The sequence below is a fragment of the Muntiacus reevesi genome, chromosome 1 (genome assembly GCF_963930625.1).
Source record: "Muntiacus reevesi chromosome 1, mMunRee1.1, whole genome shotgun sequence".
In the NCBI taxonomy this organism is placed as follows: Eukaryota; Metazoa; Chordata; class Mammalia; order Artiodactyla; family Cervidae; genus Muntiacus; species Muntiacus reevesi.
In genome coordinates, this window is record NC_089249.1 from 150,663,262 (window position 1) to 150,688,988 (window position 25,727).

Genomic DNA, 25,727 nt, shown 5'->3' on the forward strand with positions numbered 1-25,727 from the left:
GACATAGAGAATAGACTTATGGACATGGGGAGAGAGGAGGAGAGGGTGAGATATATGGGAAGAGTAAAATGGAAACTTACATTACCATATGTAAAATAGATAGCCAACAGGAATTTGCTGTCTGGCCCAGGAAACTCAAACAGGGGCTCTGTATCAACCTAGAGGGGTGGGATGGGGAGGGAGATGAGAGGGAGGTTCAAAAGGGAGGGGATATATGTATACCTATGGCTGATTCATGTTGAGGTTTGACAGAAAACAGCAAAATTCTGTAAAGCAATTATCCTTCAATAAAAAAATAAATGAAAAATACAGGACTCAGTTAAATTAGAATTTCAGATAAACAATGTATAATCTTTTTCGTGTATATCCCAAATATTGCATGGGACACACCTATACTAGAAACAAATTATTTGTTTTTTATCTGAAGTTTAAGATTATCAGGCATCTTGTATTTTACTTGGCAACCCTAAGTCCGAATGTAGTTCACCACTTGAAACTCTTCAGTAGTATCCTGGGGGCAGAGAATGGAGAAAACTCCCATGTTTGAAGCACTCTTCCCTTACTGGTCCTTGAAATCACCTCCTCCAGGAAGCCTTCCAAAGAGCCATAGTCTGTGTTAGGGACAGCTCTGTGCAATTAAAGGCCATCATACTTCCCTTATCAGAACTTTAAGTGCCCTGCTGTCTCCCATCAGTTAAAGATACATGGGACCAGCATCTCTCCTTATGTTTACTCTGTTCCCAGCCTTTAGCACCATGCACAGTACCTAGAATAACTGCTCTGGAACCCTGGTTAAGCCCCTTGCTTTCTCTGTTTCTCTGTTCAGAAGAGACAGGTTCATCTAAAATGGCCTGTGAGGCTCCTCCCAGCTCTGATGCCGGCCTGTTTCAGCCAGATCCTGCACTTTGACCCTGGAGCTCACTGGCAGGGGTGGTGTAGGGGAGAACTCTGAACTCAGCTTGGAAGACCTGAAGACCAGCCCCAGCTCTGCCAGTTTGTGACCTCAGGCAAGTTCCCCACCCTCTCTCAGCCCAACTTTTCTCCTCTGCCAGGCTCTGTACAGGGGAGGGGAGGGATCACGCGGCTTGCTCAAAAGGTTGTTGGGAGGTTGAAGTCAGAGAGGTAAGGCCTGCATCAGGGAGCCGAGCTGGCACTTTGGAGGCCCTCAAAGAACCCTGGATTCCTCTCTGCTCTCCCGTTCAACTAGAAGACCTAAATGCCCAGGAGGGACTCAGGCAGTGGGGGCTGCAAGAGCTCCAGGGGGAGGAGGGAGGGAGAAGCTGGGCTGGGAGCATTCAGGCAAGACTTTAAATCTGGTCTTCAATTTATTTATTTATTTATTTTTAAAGGGCCTGAGCATCTTCCCTGAGAGACTTAAGAATCAATCCAGCCTTAGCAGAGGGGGACAACCTGAAGTCAATCATCTCCCACTCCTTCGTAGCGGGGTAATTTTTCAGCCTAAGTGGAGGGCAGGGAACATGTGGATGTGGGGGGAACACATTCGAGAGACCTGGACCTAAGGAGACAGACACCAAGGTGGGGGTCTTGTGCAGCCTTAGAGCTCCCATAATCTCCTCCAGATTCCCCAGCCCACCCCAAATAAATATGCAGCTTCAGTGAGAACTGAATACTCACTGGCTTCAAGACAAGTTCATCCCCCACCCTCATTCCAGTCCCCTTTCCAGAGGCAGCGGGCCCATGAGGTGGGGAATTCCTGGCAGGCCCCGGGGCCACCCAACTCTGTGATCCGTTCTTCCAGTGCTTAGACAGGGCCTTCCCAAGGACAGTGGGACGAGGAGGGGGACACTCCTTTCCCGGACAGTCTGGGGTTCCTGGGGGAGGGGGTTGGTGAGACAGCAGTGAGTAACTCAAGAGCTATGAGCCCCTAGGAAATGAATTCTTGCCTGTGAAAAGGAATCTTAAGACAAGGCTCTCTCAAGCCTCCTTCTCAACCTCCTTCTCCTCCCCCTGCTCCTCTCGCTCCCCTCTCCTGCCTCCTTCCTCCTCTAGCTCCCCTGCCTGGCTCTCCCAGCCTCTGCTGAACTAGCTTCCTGTGGTCCATCAATCAGGTCCGATCTGATCTCAAGACCAAAGAGGCAAGAGGAGGCAGGGAGAGAGGAAGAAAGGAAGGGAAGGAGGGAGCTCGCCTTCAGTGAGCCCCCGGGTCAGCACAGCTCACCATTGCTTCCACGGTCTCTAGGGCCCCAGCCACCCTACAGGGCAGAATCTATTTTTCAGGGGAGCAAACTCAGCCTTAAAGAGTGTAGACACTGTGACAGACACACAGGCGATACAGAGTCAGCTGTCACCCTAGGGCTCCAAGGTACAATCCGGGGGCTTCATCTGGCCCCGAGGAAGTGAGGCTCCCACATTCTGAGGTTTCGCGTCTTAGTTCTTTGGGGTCTGAAGCCAGTCAGAGCAGGCAGGAGGGTAAGGCTGCCAGTCCCTGTCCCAGACAGGCTCAGTGACCTGAGGCAAGTCCCTTCACCTTTCAGATGATCCCTTTGTCCAGTTAAAAATCTGTCCGGAGTGACCTTTGCCCTCAAGGGAAAGGGGACAGGTTCCAGGGCTTGATTCCAAATCCTGGTGCAGCTCTTCCCTAGAGTGACCTGGGACAGTCACTGCCCTCCTTGATGGTCACTTCCCACCCCTGTGAGATGGGGCGATGAGGCCCTCTGGGGGGGGGGGGTTGGGGAAGACTGGGAGTGCACCGTGCTCTGCACCTTTGCAGCTGGGGGGTGAGGGGAGAACCCACTGAGAAAGCCTCGTGACCATGATCCGTGGGACCCAGACCTACCAGGTTCCTGCCTCCGGGCTGTGGGACCAGGCAAGTGGCTTTCCCATAACAGGAGGCCAAGGCACTCTCAGACCCAGCAGGGCAGACTAGACTCATTTGTCTGACCTTTCCCCCTCTTGGATCCTAGAGAGGAGACCCCTGTCTACCCAGTGCTGACCTGGACAGGTCCATCTTGCTCTGTTTTTCTCCATGCCGGCCAGGCTCTAGCCCCACCCCGCCCCAGAACAAAAGGGACATTTGACATTCTTTGTCCTGAGCAGACTCATTCTCTGAGTGTTGGACCTACCAGGCCTGGCAGCTAGGACCTGCCACCAACCCCCGCTGCAGGTCCCCCACCTCCGCCCCACCCCACCCCTGCGCCGGCCCCCACCAGGTCCTGGCCCAGCTCTCCCACCAGCCTGGAAGAGAGGGAGGGAGGCGTCTTAAAGGAGCAGTCGACTCTCAAAAAATATTCCCCACCCCCACCATCGGAACTGGCAGGAAGGAAACCAGGTGGGGGAGGGGGACAGGAGAGGTGTCCAACGGAGATTACGGGCATGTGACTTGTTTGGGACTGGAGGGCCGTTAAAGTGGGCTAAAACTTACTCTTCTCCTGGCCCCCACCTAAGGGCTCTTTTCAGTATTTTTAGTGTCTTTTAAAGGACCTGGTCCCAACCCTGCCTTGATTTGCTGTGTGACCTTGGGTGAGTTCCTTTCCTTCTCTGTGCCTTGGTCTCCCTTGTATATACAAGAGCCTCCTTATATAAAACAGGAGGATCTCTCATATGAGAGATTTCTGAACCAAAACCTGGTGAGGTGCTGGGATACCAGAGATGTCCTGCCCCCAGAATTTAGTCCTAGGTTTCTATCAAGATTCCACAAGGAAAAAGCCACGAAATGTCTCTTAAGGTAAAAGGAATATGTTTCTGTGAAAGTAGGACCCCGAAGTGATGGAGGAGAACTAGCCTCTCCTCCCTCCAATTGATATAGTCTTACGCAATGTCCAAAGCTTCACCCTCTTCACGCATTGATAGGCTTGTGAGGCAAACAAACTGAATAGAGCTCTCCTTGTCAGAAAATAAGGCTATAGGCACACCGAGGACAGGCCCCGATCCGCCCTGGGAGCTGGCGTCTGGAAAGTGACGCCTAAGCACTGAGCCAAATGGGGAAAGACGGGCGATGGGTCATTGGCCGAGGGACCCAACAAGCAAGGGGAAAGCACTGACCCGGCCTCGCGCTCCGGTTCCTCTGGCTGGAGCTTGGGGGTGCCGGAGGGGAGCAGAGAGGGAGGGCGGAGGGTCTTGGTTGCCTGGCTGAGGAGTTTGTCCTCTGGGTGCTAAGTAGCTAAGAGGAGATTTTACGCCAGGCAGTATTCCTTCGCTACTGCTGTACTGAAGGGAATGATGGTGGGGGCCCAGACAGAGACCAAGGGCCAGCTGTGCGCATAGGTAGGTTCCGACAAAGGGGCCATGGGGGAGGGGCAACAGAGCAATTCCTCCCGGGAAAGAGGGGAAGTGAGCGGGGAGATGAAGCAGGGGAGAGGAAATGAAAGATTAAGTGCATAAAGGCCATAAAGCTCAGAACCGTCCAGGCTGGATGGATTCCCAGTTTATAGATACATTTATGTTCAAGGATGCCCAGCCAGGCCTGATACGCCTGCAAGAGCAGCCACCCAGGGAGGCCAGGGAACCCTGGGTGAGCGGAGACCCTTCCTGCCACTGCGCTCCTCTCTTGCCCCCTCCCCTTCACCTACCCTCAACTCCTCAGGGCTGACTGACAGCCCAGCTGGAAGCAATTGTGGGAGTCTCCAGCCTGGAGAGCTGCATCCCACAAAGGGCCCTGGTAAATAGCAGCCCGCACCCCAGACGGCCTGCAGCCCCCTCCCTCTCTGCAGCCCCCTGCCCGGAAATTTAAAACAACTGCTCTACACAGTCTTAAATCCTCCAGGAAGGAGCAGGAAGGGGTTGGCAGGCGGGAAACATGAGGCTAGCCAGGGTCCTGCCTGGAACTCCCTCTTTCCCTTCTCCCACCCTGAATTCCCCTGAAAGACTTCCTCCCACCTGCTCCCCCCAAGTCTTGCCCTGGGCTCCCCAGTTCCCCGACTTCCTATGCGGGTGTTCACTGCAGGGCATCACAGCTGCAGTCTGTTGGAAACATCAAGTAGGCGGTGAGCACCCAGAGCGCAGAACAGTCCTATTACTTGCTTGGCCCAGGGAACTGGGTCTGACAGAGAGCAAATGCACAATGTATACATGAGAAATGAACAGATGAAGCCACAGGTGACCCTGAGCCACTGCTTGGCTCTTTGGGACTCAGTTTCCTCATCTATTAAATGGGCGCAATAAAACTTTTTCACCTAGTCTACTTTGTGCAAGTATTTTATGAACTGCGAAGCTGATAAGTCACAGTGATTCAATTCCTGCCTTCCTGGTCTCAACTTGCTCATCTGTAAAATGAGGGCCTGAGTTAAGTCCTAGCTAAGGTCTGTTCTAGCTTTGATATAATATTCCCAGACTTTAGCCAGTGACGAGGATGTTCTGTAAATATCACCTGGGTGGTAGGGGAACAGCAGAAGGTGAGGTGACAGGGAAAGAGCCCTGACTAGGGTTTGCTGCTACTGTGCTTTCTCAGTCGTGTCCGACTCTTTGCAACCCCATGGACTGTAGCCTAATAGGATCCTCCATCCATGGGATTCTCCAGGCAAGAGTACTGGAGTGGGTTGCCATTTCCTCCTCCAGGGAATCTTCCCAACCCAGGGATCGAACCCAGGTCTCCCGCATTGTAGGCAGACGCTTTACCGTCTGAGCCACCAGGGAAGCCTAGAGTTTAGAAGGCCACTATTTTAGTTCCAGCTTGGCCCCTGACTTGCTGTGTGATCTTCTCTGGGCCTTAGTTTACTTCTCTGTAAAATGGGAGTGGGTGGACACAGGATGCCTGAAGGGACCTCTTGCATTCAAGTTCTATGATGACAGGATGTTATCCAGATGACAGGATGTTATCCAGAGGACAGTGAGGAGCCACTGATGGGCTTTCAGTAGGAAAGTGGCATATGCTAAGAGTTGCATTTCAGGACACTGGCAGTAGTATGGCTTGTGGGTAGAAGAATGAGGAGTCTGGAGACTGGAGAGCCGGAAGGGGGCTGCTGTCTTGGCAGAGGCAGCTGAAGATAGCAGCCTCCACATCTTTCTTCACGCCATGCCTAACCCTGGGCTGCCCTGCCTCTTCCCAATATCTCCTGCTTTTTAAAACTCACCCGTCTTTAAGACACAGTTCAAAGACCACCTTGTCTGTGAGGGCTTCTCAGGTTATTGCTGATGCAGATAATAAGCTCTTCCCCTGTCATCCAGTTTCCTAGCTCTATGTACCTTCATCACAGTACCAGTTTGAATTACGGGTGTGTGTGTGTGTGCATGCATGTGTGTGTACTCTTACTGGGCTATGACATCCTGAGGTCAGGGCGGGTGCCCGGCTCCTCCCCATACCATCTCCTATACACATCACATGGCCTGGCCCAGAGGAGGTGCTCAATACACGCATGCAGAGGACTGGATGCCAGAGCATCCTACTCCTTGAGTCCACCTACAGTGTAGGAGACTAGGCTCCAGCCTCAGTTTAACTACTAAGAGCCCTGTGACCATGGGGCAGTCACTTCTCCTCTCTGCATAAAGGTCCCTTTTGGCCTCATGGGAAGTATCTCCATTATTCATTCTCAAGTCAGCACCTCCCTTCACTCAGCATTTTTTCCCTTCCTGTGGCCTGGATCACAGTGAGCTGCTACAAGTATGACACCCCTTGGAACGTGAGCTCACAAGAACCTCACTCCTGGGTCTTGCACAGGGCTGCCTGCTCAAGGGGCGCTTGACAGATCTGTATAGACGTCCACTCCTTGGTCCTTACAGAGGGCGCGTATAGGATCTCCATAAACAGTGGTGTAAGATCAAATGTGTACCTTTGCAAGGGGCCAGGAGCCTTCACTGCCTAAGCCCTGCCACAGTCCTGCCTCTGTCTGCCTGCCCACCCTCCTGCCCAGCCTCCTGCCCTTCCGGGGCTAGTCCAGCCTCCCCTGAGAAGTGTGGGGAAGAGGTGCTGTCAGCAGATGGGTTTTTAGCCAGCATTGCTCTGCCCCAGGCAAGCCTTGCTCGAATCTCAGCCAGAGTCCCCCTCCCACTCCCCCGCCCCCATGGGCTGGGACAGACCTCAGCCAGCAGGCCTCCCAGCTTTGATCAATACAGGGCAAGCAGCCAAGGCGGCTGCAGGCTCCATCCTCCCAGGAGGCCCCAGCTCAGCCCAGGTCACATGGGGGAGGGGGCTGCAGCCTGGCTCAGGGACTCTGGGGGTGGGGTGGGGCAGGGGAGAGTAGGAAAGGCAGGCATCACTCACAGAGTCATTCATTCCTTCACCCACTCACTTCTCTGCCCACAGATGTTCAACCCACAAATATTTAGTGAGTATCAACTATGCACCAGGCACTGTCATCAGCTCTGGGGACAATGTGTGGACAAGACAGCAGCTTTGGTGGAAATGAATGTTCTAATGGGGAAGATGATGAACAAAAATAAGAAGTTTCAAAATGTGATAAAAATAAAATACCATAGGGTGACAGAGAGATTGGGGCAGCATTCCTCAGGGTGACCAGTGTGTGTGTTCAGTCACTAAGTCGTATCTGACTCTTTGCAACCCTGTGGACTGCAGCAGGCCAGGATGCTCTGTCCTTCACTATTTCCAAGAGTTTGCTCAAATTCATGTCCATTGTGTCAATGATGCCATCCAATCATCTCATCCTCTGCTGCCCCCTTCTTCTTTTGCCTTCAATCTTTCCCAGCTATCAGGGTCTTTTCTAATGAGTCGGCTCTTCGCATCAGGTGGCCAAAATATTGGCGCTTCAGCTTCAGCATCAGTCCTTCCAGTGAATATTCAGGGTTGATTTCCTTTAGGATTGACTGGTTTGATCTCCTTGCAGTCCAAGGGACTCTCAAAAGTTTTCTCCAGCACCAGAACTCAAAAGCATCAATTCTTCACTGCTCAGCCTTTATTATGATCCAGCTCTCACATCCAGGGAGGGTGCTTATCTGAGACTGGAATGATGACGAGATCCCACCAGGTGGCTCAGATCGGGAAGCAGATGCTGAGATGGAAATTTGTATCCAGGCAGTTTGTTGGATTGCTCACAGGCTCACGGGACACCTATGGGCCAGGGAGAGAGGCAGCCTAGATTAGAGGGAGAAGTGGGATTATGTTACAGTCACGGCAGAGGCCTCAGCTCACCCACACTGGTCAAGGAGGAAAGATAGCCTTTAAGAGTTATCCCAGGGCCTCCCTGGTGGTCCAGTGGTTAAGAATTTAACTTGCGCAACCCACTCCAGTATTCTTACCTGGAAAAGTCCATGGTCAGAAGAGCCTGGTGGGCTGCAGTCCTTGGGGTTACATAACTGAGCATGCGTGCATGAGGGTGGAGAGAGATGGGTAGGTAGCAATAAACTGGTAGAACTAAATAAAAAGAGAATTCAACTTGCAAAGCAAGGGATACCTGGTCCAGGAATATCCAATATACCACAGAGCGACTGAGTCCATGCACCACAACTACTGAGCTCCACAACAAGAGAAGCCACTGCAATAAGAAGCCCTTGCTTCACAACAGGGAGTAGTCCTCACTTGCCACAACTATAGAAAGCCCACGCACAGCAACGAAGACTCAGCACTGCCAAAAATAAAGACATCTTTTTTCAAAAAAGAGTTGTCCCAGCACCAGGCAGGCCTCTGTACCCATACACTGACCAATCATTGGGTAGGTGCCTCCAGGAAGGAGCAAGCCAGCTGCCTTCGGTTAGAGGCGTTCCCACGGAGTCTCAACTGCTAGCTGCTGCCCGCAACACTCAGCAACTGGGAGAATGAGGACCTCAGCCCAGAAGGGGGCCATGGGGGAACACCTCAGTATCCATAAGGCAGGCCAAGATCTGGAGGAAGAACGTTCCAGACAGAGGGAACAGCAGTGCAAATTCCCTGAGGCAGAAGCGAGCTTAGCCTGACTGAGGCACAGAGAGAAATCCAGCATGGTCAGAGTGTTCCCCGGGTGAAAAGGGAGTCACAGCAGAGCCGTCAGAGGCAGGCAAAGACCAGTCCAGAAGGGCCTTGTGAACCCTGGGACTTTTTTCTAAGTGTAAAGGATCACCCCGGGAGGGCTTTGAAAAGAGAGTGATCTGATAATGACCTATTAACACTATCCAGGCTTCTGGGTGGAGAAGGGGAGGGGAGGGAGGTGGGCGGGGAGAGCATTTGGGAGGCTGTGGGAGGGCCCAGGTGAGAGCCCCTGGTGGTTTAACTAGGATGAGCAGGAGTAAACTGCTGTCCACTACTGGACAGCGCTGGGAAACGTCCAGAAACCTCGGGAGGTTGGCTGAGGGGTGGAACCCAGAAGTGTCGCTACTGGAACAAGATAAAGCCACTACTCATCCGTTGATTTACTTAAAGTATGTATTGATTGGGCATCCGCTCTTTGCCAGGGACTCTGCTAGAAGTTGGGATTACCGCAGTGAAAGGTATAGCCATGGTCCTGACCTCATGGAGATTACAGTCTGGTGGGTATTGAGTAGGAGCCAAAAAATGAACTAATTGCCACTGAGGTTAGTGTTCTGAAAAAAAAATCTGGATTTCCTCCTGTAAGCAATGGGGAGACATTTTTCTTTAAATTGAGGCATATCTTATGAACAGAAGATTGTCCAATCTAAAGTACCCCTCTTAATGAATTATAAGCACCACTCAATCAAGATTCAGAGCATTTCCTGTGCCCAGAAGGCTATTTCATGTACCCTCCCAACCAAGTCACCCACAGAGCAACCACTGTTTTGATCTCTATCATCACATGTTCATTTCGTCTGTTTTTGAATTCCATATAAAAGTATGTATGTACTTGATCGTGCCTGGTTTCTTTTGCCCAATATTATGTTCAAGGGAGTCATATGTATTGCCACATGTACCAATTGCCTGTTCTTTCTCATGGCTATATAACATTTCACCATGAAAGTGAAAGTGTAGGTCACTCATTCATGTCCAGCTCTTTATAACTCCATAGACTGTAGTTTGCCAGGCTCCTCTGTCCATGGAATTCTCCAGGCAAGAATATTGGAGTGGGTAGACATTCCCTGGGCTTCCTAGGTGGCTCAGTGGGAAAGAGTCAGCCTGCAATGCAGGAAACACAGGCACATGTGAGTTTGATTCCCAAATTGGGATGATCCTCTGAAGGAGGGCATGGCAACCCACTCCAGTATTCTTGTCTGGAGAATCCCATGAACAGAGGAGCCTGGTGGGCTACAGTCCATAGGGTCACAAAGAGTCAGACATGGCTGAAGTGACTGAGCATGCATACAGCCGTTTCCTTCTCCAAGGGATCTTCTCAACCTAGGGATCAAATCCAGGTCTTTTGCATTGCAGGCAGATTTTTTACCATCTGAGTCACTAGGGAAGCACAATATTTCACTATATATATATATATATATATATATATATATACATATATATACACACACACACAATATTTTATTTATCTATTCTACTATTTTTTTTAATTAATCATTTTATTTTACTTTTTTGTCCATGCCACATGGCTTGTAGGATCTCAGATCCCTAACTAGGGAAGGAATGCATTGCTTCCTGCAATGGAAACATGGAGTGCTAACCACTGGACTGCCAGGGAATTTCCTGGCAGTTCCTACTGTTAATGGACATTTGGGTCATTTCCAATTCTTAGCTATGATAAATAATGTTATGAATGTTTTGGTATATTTCCTTTGATGGATATACGTGTGCTCATTTCTGTTGAATATATGTCCAGGAGTGGAATTCCTGAGACAGAATATATATATATCTTTAGCTTTGGAAATATTACCAGTTTTCTAAAGTATTGCATCGATACATATGCCTATTAACAATGTATGAGAGTTCCAGTTACTCCATATTTTTGCAAACACTTGAAAATGTTGGTCCTTTTCATTTTAGCCATACTAGAAGGTATATAACATCAACAATATCTCATTGTGGTTCATATTTGCATTTCACTGATGACTAATGATGTGGAGCACCTTTTCATATGCTTGTTGATTTGCAAAGAGTCTGTTCAAGTCTCTTGTCTGTTTTTTGCTTTTAATGCATTGTCTAGTTTTTTTTCCTCAATATATGAGTTCTTTAAATTTTCCAGCTATGAGTCTCTTGTTTGACATATGTATTGCAATTATCTCCTCCCAGTTTATATTTTCACTCTCTTAGTGATATCTTTTGATGAATAGAAGTTTATAATTTTAATGATATTCATTTCCTTTATCTTTTCAACCTTTTCATTTACGGTTGATTTTTTTCAGCATATATGTAATATGCTTAAACAATCTTTGCCTACCTCAAGGTCATAAGAGATTCTCTTTTATTTTCTTCTAGAAGTTTTTTTTGGCTGCACTGCACAGCATGTGGGATCTTAGTTCCCCAACCAAGGATTGAACCCATGCCTGCTGCAGTGGAAGCATGGAGCCTTAACCACTGGACCACCAGGGAAGTAGCAAGGACCCTGATCCATGTGCATCAACATTTCTGTATGGTGTGAGGTAAGAGTCAAGGTTCATTCAACACCCATTTCCAACCAATCTCCGTTTAAATTTCTAGCACCAGTTTTTTGAAAATACTTCTTTTCTTCTAGTGAATTGCAGTGGCCATTTTCTCATAAATCAAGTGCTCATAAATGTATAAGCCTACTTCTGAGTTCTCTGTTCTGTATAATTGATCTACTTGACTACTCTGTGCCAGTACTATATTGTGTTAATTATTAAAGTTTTATAATGAGTTTTCACATATGATAGTCTAAGTCCTCAAGCTTTATTCTCCAAAATCACACTGTCTTTTTAGGTTCTCTGCATTTTCATATAAACTTTAGAATCAGAATTAGATTTTTTATTGGAATTTCGCTGAGTCTAGAGGTCAATTTTAAAAGAATTAGCACCTTAACAAATAGTGGCCTAACAACTCTCTATTACTTAAAACTCCATCTGACTATCAGGCCAACTTAGATGCTGCTCCTTCTGAATTTTCACTGTACTTTCTATGTACTTAGGTATGTTGATATTGTGTACAGACTGAGCAGACTGCATAGAAACTGATTAGGTGTCTGTATCTTCCTTAAGAGGTGATCTCTTGGGCTACCAAGTCATCCTTGTATCCTGATACTTAGTAAAATGCATAGTATATAGTAGGTGTTTAATATAAGTTTGATGAATGAATGAATGAACACCAAGTCACTTTGTACTCAGAATTTGTCACTTTGATATCTGGCAATGCCTTCACTCCGAATTCTACAACCTGACCAGTTTGTTAAAGTAAGGAATGAAGATGGAGACACAGCAGGTAGACAGCCCAACCATTCAATGCCACAAATAAAGATAGAACTCAAACTGTATACTCTATTGTCATTGAGTTAGTGAGAGTGTTTCCATATAAGAACCTCATGTGAAAGTGGGGCACTCCCCTGGCACTTCCCATGGCAGTTCTTAGCAATAAAGCTGCTATCATAGATATGAGAATTATTCTTATTTGAATGCCTTATAGGAATAGGAACCAAATATTCACTGTCCCCTTGCTTAGTCCTGTCATCATACACACACAAAAAGTACTAAATCTTCCAATCCATGAACATGGTATACCCCTCCATTTATTTAGGTCTTCTTTTACTTTCTGAAGCACTAATTTAAAGTTTCAGAGTGAAGGTTTTGCACATATTTTATTACATTTATTCTTAGGTATTTGATGTTTTTGATGTCGTTATAAATAGTATTATTTTCAAATTTCATTTTCTAATTGTCTATTGCTACTATAGAAAAAATAATTATTTTTCTATATTGTCCTATATCTTGAAACTTTGCTAAATTAATTCTAATACTTTATAGATTTTTTGTAATTCTTACATCCACAGTGATGTCATCAGAAAATAATGGCAGTTTTACTTCTTTTTCAATCTTTATACTTTTTATTACTTTTTCTTCCCTTATTGTCCCAGCTAGACCATTAGTATAATGATTGAACAAAAACAGTGTGATGGTATATTCTCACTTTGTTCTTGGGATAAAGTGTTCAATGTTTCACATTAAATATAATGGTTTTCCTGGTAAAGAATCCACCTGCAATGCAGGAGCCACACAGGTTAGATCCCTGGGTCAGGAAGATCCCCTGAAGTAGAAAATGGCAACCCACTCCAGTATTTTTGCCTGGGAAATCCCATGGACAGAGTAGCCTGGTGGGCTACAGTCCATGAGGTCTCAAAGAGTCAGACACGATTGAACACACACACACATAGGATTTTTGTGGATATCCTTTCTCAGATTAAAGAAATTTCCTTCTATTCTTAATTTATTGAGAGCTTTATTATGAACTGATATTAAATTTTATCAATTTATTTATTTATTTCTCTACTGAAATGATCATGTTTCTCTTTTATTCTCTATGATAAAATTATATTGATCTAATACGGACATGAGTTTGAGTTAACTCCGGGAGTTGGTAATGGACAGGGAGGCCTGGCGTGATACGATTCATGGGGTCGCAAAGAGTTGGACACAACTGAGCAGCTGAGCTGAACTGAATATAGGACATTAAACTAAATTTGCAATTCTGGAATAAGTCCCACCTGATCATAACATATACCATCGTATAGCATGGATCAGGGTGAGCAAGGCTGGATGAAGTGAAACCATTGAGAAGGGTGGTGCAAAAGTCCTCGTGAGAGAGGAAGAGGGCCTGGACTAGTGTGTAGACTGTGATGAATGAAGAAAATACTCTGAAAGGGTGGAGTGGGCAAGACTTGATAGCAAATGAGATTTTAGGCCTATTGAGAACAAGGGCTTCTGGTCTGGTCATCTGAGTTGGATGGTAGTGGTGCCATCGTCCAGGAAGGTGGCTGTAAGTCTGGGCTGGCAGAGAACAATGAGTTCTCTTTTAGAAGTATTGCAAACATCCAGTGGAGTTGTGCAGGAGACAGGTGGCCATGCAGCACTGGAGCTCAGGGGAGGGATCTGGATGAAGATGTGACATGAATGTTTTCTACTTAGAGGAAGTGGAGGAAGCCTTGAGAACTGAAGACATGGACTGGGGACAAAGTACAGAATGAAGAGAGAGGAGAGGCCTAGGACATACCCCTGAGAAAGGCCCACATTTAAGAGGGTGGTTGAGGATGAGAAACTGGGAAGAAGATGGAGAAAAGAGCAGCCAGAAGGGATGAAGGAAATCCAGGAGTTCAGGATATCAAGGGATCATGAAAGACCACGTTCCAAGGACGGAGTGATCAGCTGTTTCAAACAGGAAGTCAAGTGATGAAAGGTTCCTGATTGGACTTAACTCTAGGTGCCTCTGGGGGCCAAGGCAGAGGCAGGGCTGAGACGTCAGAGCGAAGAGCTGGCTTCTCACATGAGAGCAGGATCAGAGGTCCGGTACTCACATTTCATACATCAGAGATGGAGGCACATCACAGCTGTGGTAAAACAAGGACCAGAAACCTGTCACCCTAAATCCCTGACCCAAGCACTTTCAGTATTGCTCCCAACAATAATAGCTAATTACTAAATGCCAGGCGCTGTTCTGAGCATTTTACAATTTAACTAATTTAATCTTTAAGATATGAGATAGGTAAATTTATTCCCCATTCTGAAGATGAGGAAACTGGGGCGCAGAGTATGGACAAAGTCCATGCTCTTAACCTCTTCTCGTGCTTTCAAACCTTAAAAACTACACTTTCCGTCGATCTGAAAATAAGGACCCAATCCTCCAACCTCATGATGTTTGAGTCGGTATCTGTGTTACCCTTGGCCTCCAGAGAGTGATGCCCAGTCATTGCCACTACTCTGCTTTGATCCTTCTATAGATCCCTACTGCCTTCATCCCAACCTCTAGCCTGGTGCTGGTCCTCCGTGGACTGGCCCAGGTATACCGCATCAGCCACCACAGCAACTGACCTCCCTGTGTGTATCAGTCAGGGCTGTTAGTTGCTAATAACAGAATCCATTTGAGCATGTGAAAGCAGAAATTGGGTTTGTTGCAGGTGTTAGGAGTTCAGAGAATCATCAGGAGGATGAGAGGAGCAGACTCAATAATAAAATCACTTCTAGGAACAAACTGCAGAACTGGCCATCTCAGAACCTTCTGTCTCTGTCATCACTCTGGCAAATACCAAGTGCTAGGACCTCAGCTTCACGGAAACCTGCTACTGCTACTGCCACAATACCAATGCCACATCTGTGTCAGGGACTCAGCCTAGCACCCTGTGCTACCTTCCAAACCACCTGCACCAGTAAAGTGCCATCTCATTGGGGTTCTCTTTCTTCTTGCTGCTCTTTCTTGGAGAAAAGTCCTGAATGATCAGCAGAGCTAGGTCACATGACTGTTTCCTAGCTGCAAGGGAAGCTGGGAATTGATGCTCTATCTTCTATTTTGGGAAGGTGGAATCCATTAGGGAGAATCACAGAAATATAGAAAGACTGTTCAGAAGAAGATGGACAGTGATGAATATGACAAATGTCGTAGACACACATACTGTCCTTTAGCCTGGAATGCCCTTTTCTGTACCTGATGAACTGCGTCTCACTTTTAAAATACATTTATTTCACTGTGTCAGGTCTTGGCTGCAGCACGTGGGACCTTTGTTGCGTCATACAGACTCTCTAGTTGTAGCACACTGGCTCAGCAGTTACGGTTTGTGGGCTTAGTTGTTCTGTGGCATGCAGGCTCCAGTTCCATGACCAGGGATCAAACCTAAGTTCCCTGCCTTGCAAGGCAGATTCTCAACCACTGGACCACCAGGGACACCCCAGCATCTCATTTTTTAAGGCTTCCTCAAATGTCACCTCTTTCAAGAAGCCTATTTTGACTGCCCACCCTCATCCCACCGCTGCCTGGGTGTAGTTAGGTGCCACCCTAGTACCCTATAGACCTCATAGCACTGATCACAATAGGCCAAGTGCTGTGATTAGCCTCCCCTGCCCCCACTAGATTATGAGCTTCCTGAAAGGCAGGGGCTCCCTCGTCAAGCTCTTGCCATAGGCCTGACATCAATGGAAACTTAGTGAGGGTTTTCTGAATAAATAAATAGATAAATGAATGAAGAGAGTGAGTTCTCCTCTACCTAGACTTCAGCAGAAACAGGAGTTTCTCCAGGGAAACTGAGGCCCAGAAGAAGGGATATGGGCATGGGGGTGGTAGATGCAAACAAATGAGCAAGGGAGAGAGGAGACTGCTAATCTATTAGACTAGTTACAACAAATTGTTTACACGGTTGGGTTCCCTGTTGGCTCCATCTTTTGTGAAAGAAATGTTCAGGGAGACACCTGGGACTAGGGATAGAGTTTGGGGGTCCATATGGAACCAGCTAGGGTAACTGTGAGTTCCTAAGCCAGGAAGATGGAGCAGAAGGAAAAGAAGGACAAGAGACCTGGCTTTGAATCCCTTTTCTGCTACTGGTTCCCTGAGAGGCTTTGGCCAGTGTTTTTATCTTCCCTGTGCCTCAGTTCCCTCATTTATAAAATGGGGATATGAATGCCTCACTCCTCCCAGGTGTGTGAGGAGTACATGAAGTGTGTTTGAAGAAGTGGCTGGCACATGGTTGGCACTCAGAAAATGGGTCCTCCTGCTCTGAGCTGGGGCTTCCCCAGCGGTGCTAGTGATAAAGAACACTCCTGCCAATGCATAAGAGATGTGAGTTTGACCCCTGGTCAGGAAGATTCCCTGGAGGAGGGCATGGCAACCCACTCCAGTAATCTTGCCTGGAGAACCCCATGGACGGAGAAGCCCGGCGAGTTGCAGTCCACAGGGTCACAAAGAGCCAGACAGAACTGAAGAGACCTAGCACGTGTGCAAATGCTCTGAGCCAGGACCCAGTCTTTCCTTCTCTCCCTCTAATCTTCCCCCAAAGCCCTCTACCCTGCCCAGCCCAGTCCTCCTTCCCCTTGATGTCACACAAATCTTTTTGGTGCTTTATGTTTATTTTTTAATTAAATTAAATTAATTAATTTACTTTTGGCGGCTTGCAGGGATCTCAGCTCCCCTCCTGGGCCTTGGCAGTGAGAGCGTCGAATCCTAACCACTAGATCACCAGGAACTCCCTTTTGGTGCTTTTTAAAAATGCTTACTGAGGGACTTCTCTGGCGGTCCAGTGGTTAAGACTCCGTACTTTCAATGTAGCAGTCAGGCTTTCAATCCCTGGTCAAGAAACTAATACCACATGCTGCCCAAAATAAATAAAATAAAAATGAAAGGTTTTAATTTAACAGACAGCTTATTATTCATGATAACACTAATAAATACTTTAATTAAAAAAATAAAACGCTTATTGAATTCACTGAAATACAAAAAGTACCTTAAGAAGCTAACTCCCTAGGGTGAAGGGAAGTCAGTGTGAGTAGCTGGGCAGAAGGTTAGTAAACCCAGGCCTCCCTGGGACAGTCAGGCCAGGCACACGTGAAGCCATGGGCAGGAACGCAGACGCCTCACTTTTTACATGGATCTCTGAAAAGGAGAGGGTAACTCACTTTGCAAGTGGACTACCCTTCTAGAAGTGCTAGAATAGAACAGTGGCCACCTAGCTTCCTCTGCCTGTTCAGCTTTCATTCCCCTTCTTTGGTGGCAAAGCCCACTCTTCCTTTCAGGAACTCTCGGTTCTGTGAGGCTGACCTCAGGCTGCCTGGCTGGTCAGAGCACTCTTTGGCCTTGAGCACAGGGATGCGGCTTGAGGTGGTCACGTGATTCTTTTCAGGTCAATAAGAGGAAAAACCTGGGGTTCTCAGCAGAGCTACCAGGAGGGAAATGCTGCTCATTCACAGGACTTACTACGCAGGTAGAGCATACGCCTGGACCCAGCAGTGACCATCTCTGAGGCTTTTTAAAAAGGGAGAGCCTGTCTAACAATGAGGAGAAGGCAATGGCCCCCCACTCCAGTACTCTTGCCTGGAAAATCCCATGGATGGAGGAGCCTGGTAGGCTGAAGTCCATGGGGTCGCTAAAAGTCAGACACAACTGAGTGACTTCACTTTCACTTTTCACTTTCATGCATTGGAGAAGGAAATGGCAACCCACTCCAGTGTTCTTGCCTGGAGAATCCTAGGGACTGGGGAGCCTGGTGGGCTGCCGTCTATGGGGTTTCACAGAGTCGGACACGAATGAAGCGACTTGGCAGCAGCAGCAGCAGTCTTAATGATGAAGCTGACACCAAAGAAAGCAAAGCCGAGAGTTAGAAACACATGCTAATGGTGGTGGTTGAGTGCCTGAACCCAGCCAACCTGCTGCCAGAGCCACCCCTGAGCTTTTCAGCTACATGAGCAAAGAATTCCCTGTTTTGCTTAAGCTGCTTTGGGTTAGGTTGCTGTCAGATCCAGATTAAGTCACTAGGTGTGGGAATCTTTTTGTCTCTCAAAAGCCACAGGAAAAAGCAATTAACAAACCGGTGATAGTGGGGGTCACCACAGAGAGGCCCTTGGTGCCTTTGGGACAGGGCTGAAGAAGATTCGCTTTCCCTGTATCTGACCAGTTTTATGCCTTATTGTTTTTTTTCCCCTGCCGCATGTGGGATCTTATTTCCCTGACCAGGGATCGAACCTGGGCCCCTGGTAGTGGAAGCACAGAATCCTAACCACTAGATAACTAGGGAATCCCCTGTATTTTCTGTTTAAAAAAATTAATTGTTTACACTCAAGCCATAGAGCTTGCTGTTGAAAGAACAACAGGAACAGTTTTCTCACTTACCTAAACACATTTCCTTCCAAGTTATATTATACCATTTTAGAAATTTGAAAATACCAAAATATTGTAAAGAAGAGTGCAAGCATCTGTAACTGTGCCATGGTTGACATATTAAGATATTTCTTTCTGGCCTTTAATTACTTTTCATATTTTGCTGTTATTCAGTCTTATTTAATCCCCACAGCAACCCCATGAGGTAAGACTCACCGGTGTCCCATTTTGCAGAGGATAAAACTGACCCTTAGAGAGTCTAAGGGACTTGCTCGCATTCAAAGGTACTAACTAGCAGATACAGAACACACAGACTCACACTTCATACACATATAATTTGGGGGAAAAAAACGTCTCATGCTCTATAAGTAGTTTATATTCTTACGTCTTCCACTTAAAATTATATCATAAACTTTCTCTATGATATTGACTGTTTCTTTAAAACACAATTGCTAATGGCTGTAAAATATTCTCTAATATGGCTGAAGCATCATTACTTTATCTCATCATAACCTCTGGCTATTACAACTGTTTGAATGTTTCTTTCTTATTCATTTTATTGTGATAAACTCTCCAGTATGTGAAAGCTGGGCTTCTCTGGCTATCTGTTCGCATTAACCCCCAGAAGCAGACTTGCTGGGTCAAGAAGAGGAATAGTGCATCACTCTGCCCTCCAGATGGCTGCTCCCAGGGACAGTTCCTACAGCGTCTGTGAGTGTGCCTCAGCCATCACACACTCAACAGCGCCAGTCACTACTTTACACACTTGCCCACCCCACCCCCATTTCCAGGACATAACAAGTGTCCACATTCACATTGATCCTTCTTGTGTAGAATGTGAAAGGTCTTGGATACCGACAGGACAGAGGCTTCGAAATTTCCTTCTTCCTTTTGTCTTTATCACCTGCAGTGTGGGCACAGGTTCTTACTCCAAGCCTCAATCCTAAATTGGAAATGGAAGACTCCCTCTTGGTTAAGAAAATCCAAACATGATTAAACAAATGGAAGAAGTAATTGCGAGTATACACGACCATGAAGAGAGCAAGTTGCTAGCAAAGAAGAACACATCTAAATTAAACTCCAGATAGAATCAAGGTTTTAACATGCATGATGAAATAAAAAATGTGCTAGAGGAAAACACAGGTGAATTTTTTCATAACCTAGGAATGGCCAAAGACTATAAGGCGTGACATTAACCCAGAAGCTATTAAAGAAAAAAATTAACAAATTTGAGGACATAAAAAACTTGAAATTTCCATATAGCAAAAACTCTGTAAACAGAGTCAAAAGATAATTATTATGCATTATATATATACTATTATAACTTATTTATAAATAAGAGTCTAACTTCATTAAAATATAATTTTTAATAAATTAATGACTAACAGATATAAAAGTAAATAAATTATATGAACAAGATGTTTGCATAAAAACAAAACAGTTAATAAACAGAATAAAAAGATGAGCACCTTAGTTATAATTCAATTAATGCAAATTAAAACAATGAGATACCAGATTGTCAAGATTGTCAGTGAGATCCCAATGAGATGTTAGATTGTCAAGATGAAAAAGATGGGTAGAATGCTAACTGGAACATTCATACATGCTTAGTGACTATATAAATGGGCATAATAATTTTGGAGGGTAATCTATTCCCCTATGCTGTTAAGAATGAGGTGCCCCTATATGTAACATGAAAAGATGTCTAGGATATATTGCTAAGAGAAAATGAGCATGCTACAGAATAGTATATATCACTATAACATGAATTCATTTGTTAAAAATAGAAGGGATATACAAATAAATTGTGTTTCGGGTTATAGAAATATTTGGAAGGATACACAAGAAACTGCTACCAGTTAGCTGTTATGGTTAACTGAGGGGGTTTAAGGGGAGAAAAAGACAATGAGGGCTTTTACTTTTCACTTTTTCTGTACCATTTGAACTTTTTTCTACATCACACATATGTTTTACTTAAAATATGTAAAACATGCATACAGGAATATTATTTCCCCAATTAAATCCTCCATGGCTTCCTTTTTCTTGTAGATTCAAGTACGACCCTCTTAGCGACTTCCCGCTATAGTAACCTTTGACGGCATGCCTTCTGAGCCACGCTGCTTCACACCTCTGGGACTGTGCTGTGCTGATTGCTTGTCTTGAATTCTTGTCCTGCCATCATCTGCCTGGAAACTCCTCCCCATCCTTTAAGGCCCACTCAAGCACTTCCTTCTCTGGGCAGTCTTTCTAGATTTCCCGTAATAAAATTCTCACTCCCTGTGATACCTTACACATCCTTTTATTTTAGCTCTTACTATTTCCTATTAAGCTTTATATTTGTCAGTTTTATTAGACATAAAGCTCTTTATTAGACATAGAGCATGGGTAGCCAGTACCTAAGATTAGTTCATGTCTCTAGAATGAGGAAATGAACACACCACTCTATTCCAAGACTCCAAGTCTTTGCTTATATTTCTTTCCCTGCCTTTTCTTCATGATTCCCTAAAAGCAATACCCTGTCAGCATCAGTACTATCTCTACTAAAGAAAGTTGGCTCAATGTGTATCCGAAGCACATACACACACAAAGAGAAATTAATATATTTTAATTACAGTGTGATTCCATCTTGTGTCCGTAAACTCATGAAGCCACCCCCCACCCCCCCGCCCCCGCCCAGGCCCAAAACCTTGGTTTAAACAGGCCCACTCTCAGTTGTAGTCCATTAAGGATCCTCTTTGAGCCTGGGAGCACACCCAGCCAGGACTGTTGATGGGTTATAGGAATGTTCTTGCTGTTCTCAGACAGGAGCATGGGTGAGAAAGGCAAGAGTAAGTGACCCCTTCCCATTTCGAGTCCACGTGCTCTCATGGATTCAGGGAGGACAATGCCTTGGGCGGGGGGCACACCCAAGGAAGACACACCTCAGCCCTTCAGCTTTACCAAGGGACATTTCAAGAAACACCACAGGAAAATGTTTTCTTATTTGCTCTACAGCGGTGTTTGAGTCTGCGCTCTGTGATGTCACATGCTGCAATAAAAAATTAACATTTTTTATCTTAAGTGACAGAAGCAGACGAATGGGAGGTGGAAAGGAGTCCACTGGAAGGCTCTGATGCGGCGTGCAGGTGGCCCAGCAGGCCTTGGAGAGGTCACCGTGGGTGTGGTGCTGGAGACTCTGGCAGCAGGAGCCAGCAGACTGCCTTCCGAGGTGTGTATCAGACATCTCTGGGCCTTGCTCACATTCTCTGACTCCCTTCTCTGCATGGATTTTGACCCAATTTGCACTGACAATCCTTCATCTCAAAATGGGACACACCTCAGCCTCACACGTCCCGCTCCAAGCTTCTTTCAGGGTGCCACCTGTGGTGCCTGTGGGAACTTGCTTGGCATGCACTCAGGGGTCACCCAGCGATGCAGTGGTGAACATCTCTACCCAGTAAGGCCAGGCACCAATGGATGTGGTCCTCTCCCTTTATTCCCTTGCAGACTGTTCTGAGACTCATGCTCCAATCCTCAGAAAGTCCTTGTGGACTTTAGCACACAATGGGATAACCTTTGGCTTAGATTTCTCTTCCCAGTTTCTCTCTCCTGCTCCCTGGAATCCCTTCCCAAATATACTTCTTGCACAAAAGCCCTGCTCAGGCTCTAAGTTCAGGGGAGCACAGATGATGACAAAAATCTCATCTTGGGGAATGGATGACTGATTACTTTGTTTGAGACAGGTCAAGGTTCAGATTCCAAAGAAAGCATTTAATTGTTCAGGCTTAGATCATGGTCCACCCTTTGGGCACAATGATGGCAAGCCCCCAGGACTCTATCCTGTGATGGAGGGATAGTTCCCCACAGCCAATCAAGATAGTTATCAGGGACTTCCTGGTGGCTCAGTGGCTAAGTGCTCTGTGCTCTCAATGCAGGTTCAACCTCTGATCAGGGAACTAGTTCCCGCATGCCACAAGTAAGAGCCCGCATGCTGCAACAAAAGATCTCACATGCCTCAGTGAAGATTCTGAGTGTTGCAACTAAGACCCAGCACAGCCAAGTAATTTTTATTTTTTAAAGATGGTTATCAGAAGAAAGGTGAGAGATGACCTTTAGTAAGCTTCCTTACAAGTACCTTGAGGCAGCATGTACATACCATGTCTAGACCAAGCTCTTAACAAAGCTTGGAAACACCCACACAAACCTTCTTCTGGCATTGCCTTTTCAGGACACGGCACCTCCATTCTCCCAGATGCCCAAGCCTGAGTCCTGGGTGGCTGCCTCTTCCCCTCTCTTCTCCACCACAACCAAATCATCACCTAGCCTGGCACCCACCTCTGACTCCTTAATGTGTCCTGACTTTCTCCCGCTCTCCCTCTCACTGCCATTGCTCAAAGTCTTCCAAATGATCTCCCTACCCTAACACACACACATGCTCTGTCTCTCCTGCAAACTGTTCTTACCTATTAGAGTGATTTTCCTAAGATACAGATTTGAACACATCACTTCAGTGCTGAAAAGTCTTGGCTGTTTCCCCATTGCCCTCAGGATGAAGTCTTGGAAACCTCGGTGGCATAATCTTGTCAAGACCAGGCCCTGATAGCCTCTCTGTCATCAGCCCTTGGCATTCCTCCTTCCTACACAACTTCCCCTGCCGCCACGTCAGTCTCTCTCACCCTGGTGCCTAGAATGCTCTTCTGTAATAGTTACAATTCTGCCAGTGGCAAGTAACAGAACACTTTGACTCAAACCAGCTCACACAATCAGGAAATCCCTGCTTTCACTTGGCATGGAGGTACGATGGGTCCTAGGCACTATACAATTAGCAGCTCAAAAACATGGAGTCAGCTCTTTTTGGTCTCTTTTCTCTGCCACCCTTGGGATCAGATTCATTCTAACACAGAATCCTCTCCAGGTTAGAAGAAGATGGTAGTAGACTCATGCTTCACTCAGACATAACAAAATCCACCAGAAGAAAAAGAGACCATGTCAAGGACTTCCCTGCTGGTTCAGCGATGAAGAATTTGCCTGCCAGTGCAGGGGATACAGGTTTGATCCCTGGTGTGGGAAGACGCCACATGCCTTGGAACAACTAAGCCCGTGCACCACCACTACTGATCCCACGTACCTAGAGCCCGTGCTCCACAACGAGAGAAGCCATTTCGATGAGGAGCCCGAGCATCACAACAAGTAGCCCCCACTCGCCACTCCTAGAGAAAGCCCATGCAGAGCAACGAAGACTCAGTGCAACCAGCAAATAGTAAAGAAATAAAAAGAGAGGCCATACAAGTGTCTCTTTATTATGCACTTGGTAACTCTTCTTAGAAGCCCCCTAGCAGACCTTCCCTCACCTCACATTGGCCAGGGTCACATACATGCCCATTTCTAAATCAGTCACCAACAATAGAAGAGAGGTTATAATTGGTGGAAGGGATGTGGGGGTGGGGGGCCAATCCCCATGACTACGACACCTCTCCTTTTAATTTGTCTGGCCAATTTATTTCAAAACTCAACTGAAGTGTCATCTCCTCTGGAAAGTCACCAAATAGAAACCCCTTTCCTCTTACATGTCAGTCACTTCTACTCTACTATCCTTACCCTCAGACTCTAAGTTCTTTCACAGCAAGAAGCTAGTCCTTATTTACTCTGTACACCCAGTGCCTAGCTCAGCGCTGGCACAGAAAAAAACTCGTTTGTTGAGTATTTCTGTAATTTAGAAAAACTTTATTCTTGTTTTGTTGGCCGTGCTACCCAGCTTGTGGGATCTTAGTTCCCTGACCAAGGATTGAACCTGGGCCCACAGCAGTGAAAGAGCCAAGTCCTAAACACTGGACCACCAGGGAACTTCCCCAAACTCTGTTATTTAAACCAAAAAGTATTTTACTATATATTCACTCTACAGCCAAATTTTTCCATTTTGCAACATATTCTGTCATATTATATCATCTTTTATGAGAGTTAAATGGTACTTCATGGTATTGACACTCTGTACCACCAATTATTTAACCAACCCCTGTGAGTCCTTTAGATCTCCAGCACTTGTATTACTTCCTGTGATAAATTCCTACAAGTGGTGGGTGGTGTTTAAAAAAAGAGAGGGCTGCAAATTCTTTGATATTCATCCCATCAACTTCTCCCAGGTGAAGTCTGGAAGAAACTGTGAAGCTTTGACCACTGGAGTACAGCAAGAATGATGATATGTGACTTCTGAGGCCAGATCATAAAGATTCCTGCAGCTTCTCCCTCGGATTTTCGGAAAGCACCCTCTCAAGATTTCTCCCATTTGAAACACAGCAAAGTCACACTGGAGAGGCCACAATAATCCCAGCCGAACCCAGCTTTTGAGTCATTCTAGCCTAGGCACCAGATGTGTGAGGGAAGAAACCTCTGGAAGATTCCAGCCCCAGCTGTTGGAATCTTGTTAGTTGAGTCCTCAGACACTGTGCCAACAGAGGATGGGCATCCTTACCACGCCCTGTCCAACGTCCATGGAATCGCTGAACATGACAAAACAGCTGTTGTCGTTCCCATTAAGCATGGGGTTGTTGCTTATGCAACAATGTGTGTGTTTGCTCAGTTGTGTGTGATTCTTTGCAACCTCAGGAACTGTAGCTCCTCTGTCCATGGACTTTTCTCAGACAAGAATACTGGAGTGGGTTACCATTTCCTCCTTCAGGGAATCTTCCCCAACCGGGAATTGAACCTGTTTCCTCTGTCTCCTGCATTGGCAGGTGGATTCTTCACCACTGAGCCACTTGGGAAGCCCTATGCAACAACAGTACCTGTAAAACTGGGGATTCCTCTTATAAAGAGTATATGCATTTTAAACCTTTTGGGCCTTTAATAAATATTTAATAAAATTTTACAACTCAATGGAAGCATACTTTTGCTTCCTTTGAGAAACTGCCTCCATGACACAGTGGGGCAGATGTACGTCTGAACTGATAGCTTGAGCATGTTTACCAACATGCTTTTGATTGAGTTCTCTGGAAACTGACTGTCCCTGACTGAGACCCAGTTGTCGCCCAAGGTTTATTGGGAAGCACTCTTGGAAGATGTGTCTGTAAGGAAGGTGGGAAGGCAGGACTGGTCATAGGTACGAGTTGATTTGCAATGTGGCTGTAATTGAGGCCTCAGCTGATTCTAGATAAAGCCCTGGAGCTGGGATGGTCCTTCAAAGGTGTCCCAAATTGAAGCAAGGTAGCTGGGCACTGCAGCTCCATGTTAG

General features: G+C 46.3%; 1 long non-coding RNA gene across 2 annotated transcripts; it reads left to right on the forward strand.

Annotated features, from left to right (window-relative positions):
- Nucleotides 1-935: 935 nt before the first annotated feature.
- LOC136164194 (uncharacterized) lies at nucleotides 936-24,482 on the forward strand. 2 transcript variants are annotated; one of them, XR_010662318.1, is made up of 4 exons: nucleotides 936-1,007; nucleotides 11,201-11,364; nucleotides 21,582-21,728; nucleotides 23,415-24,481. It is a non-coding gene; the product is annotated as an uncharacterized lncRNA (long non-coding RNA). The 2 variants fall into 2 exon arrangements; XR_010662320.1 differs by having other exon boundaries at nucleotides 948-1,011; nucleotides 11,204-11,364; nucleotides 23,415-24,482.
- Nucleotides 24,483-25,727: the final 1,245 nt, after the last annotated feature.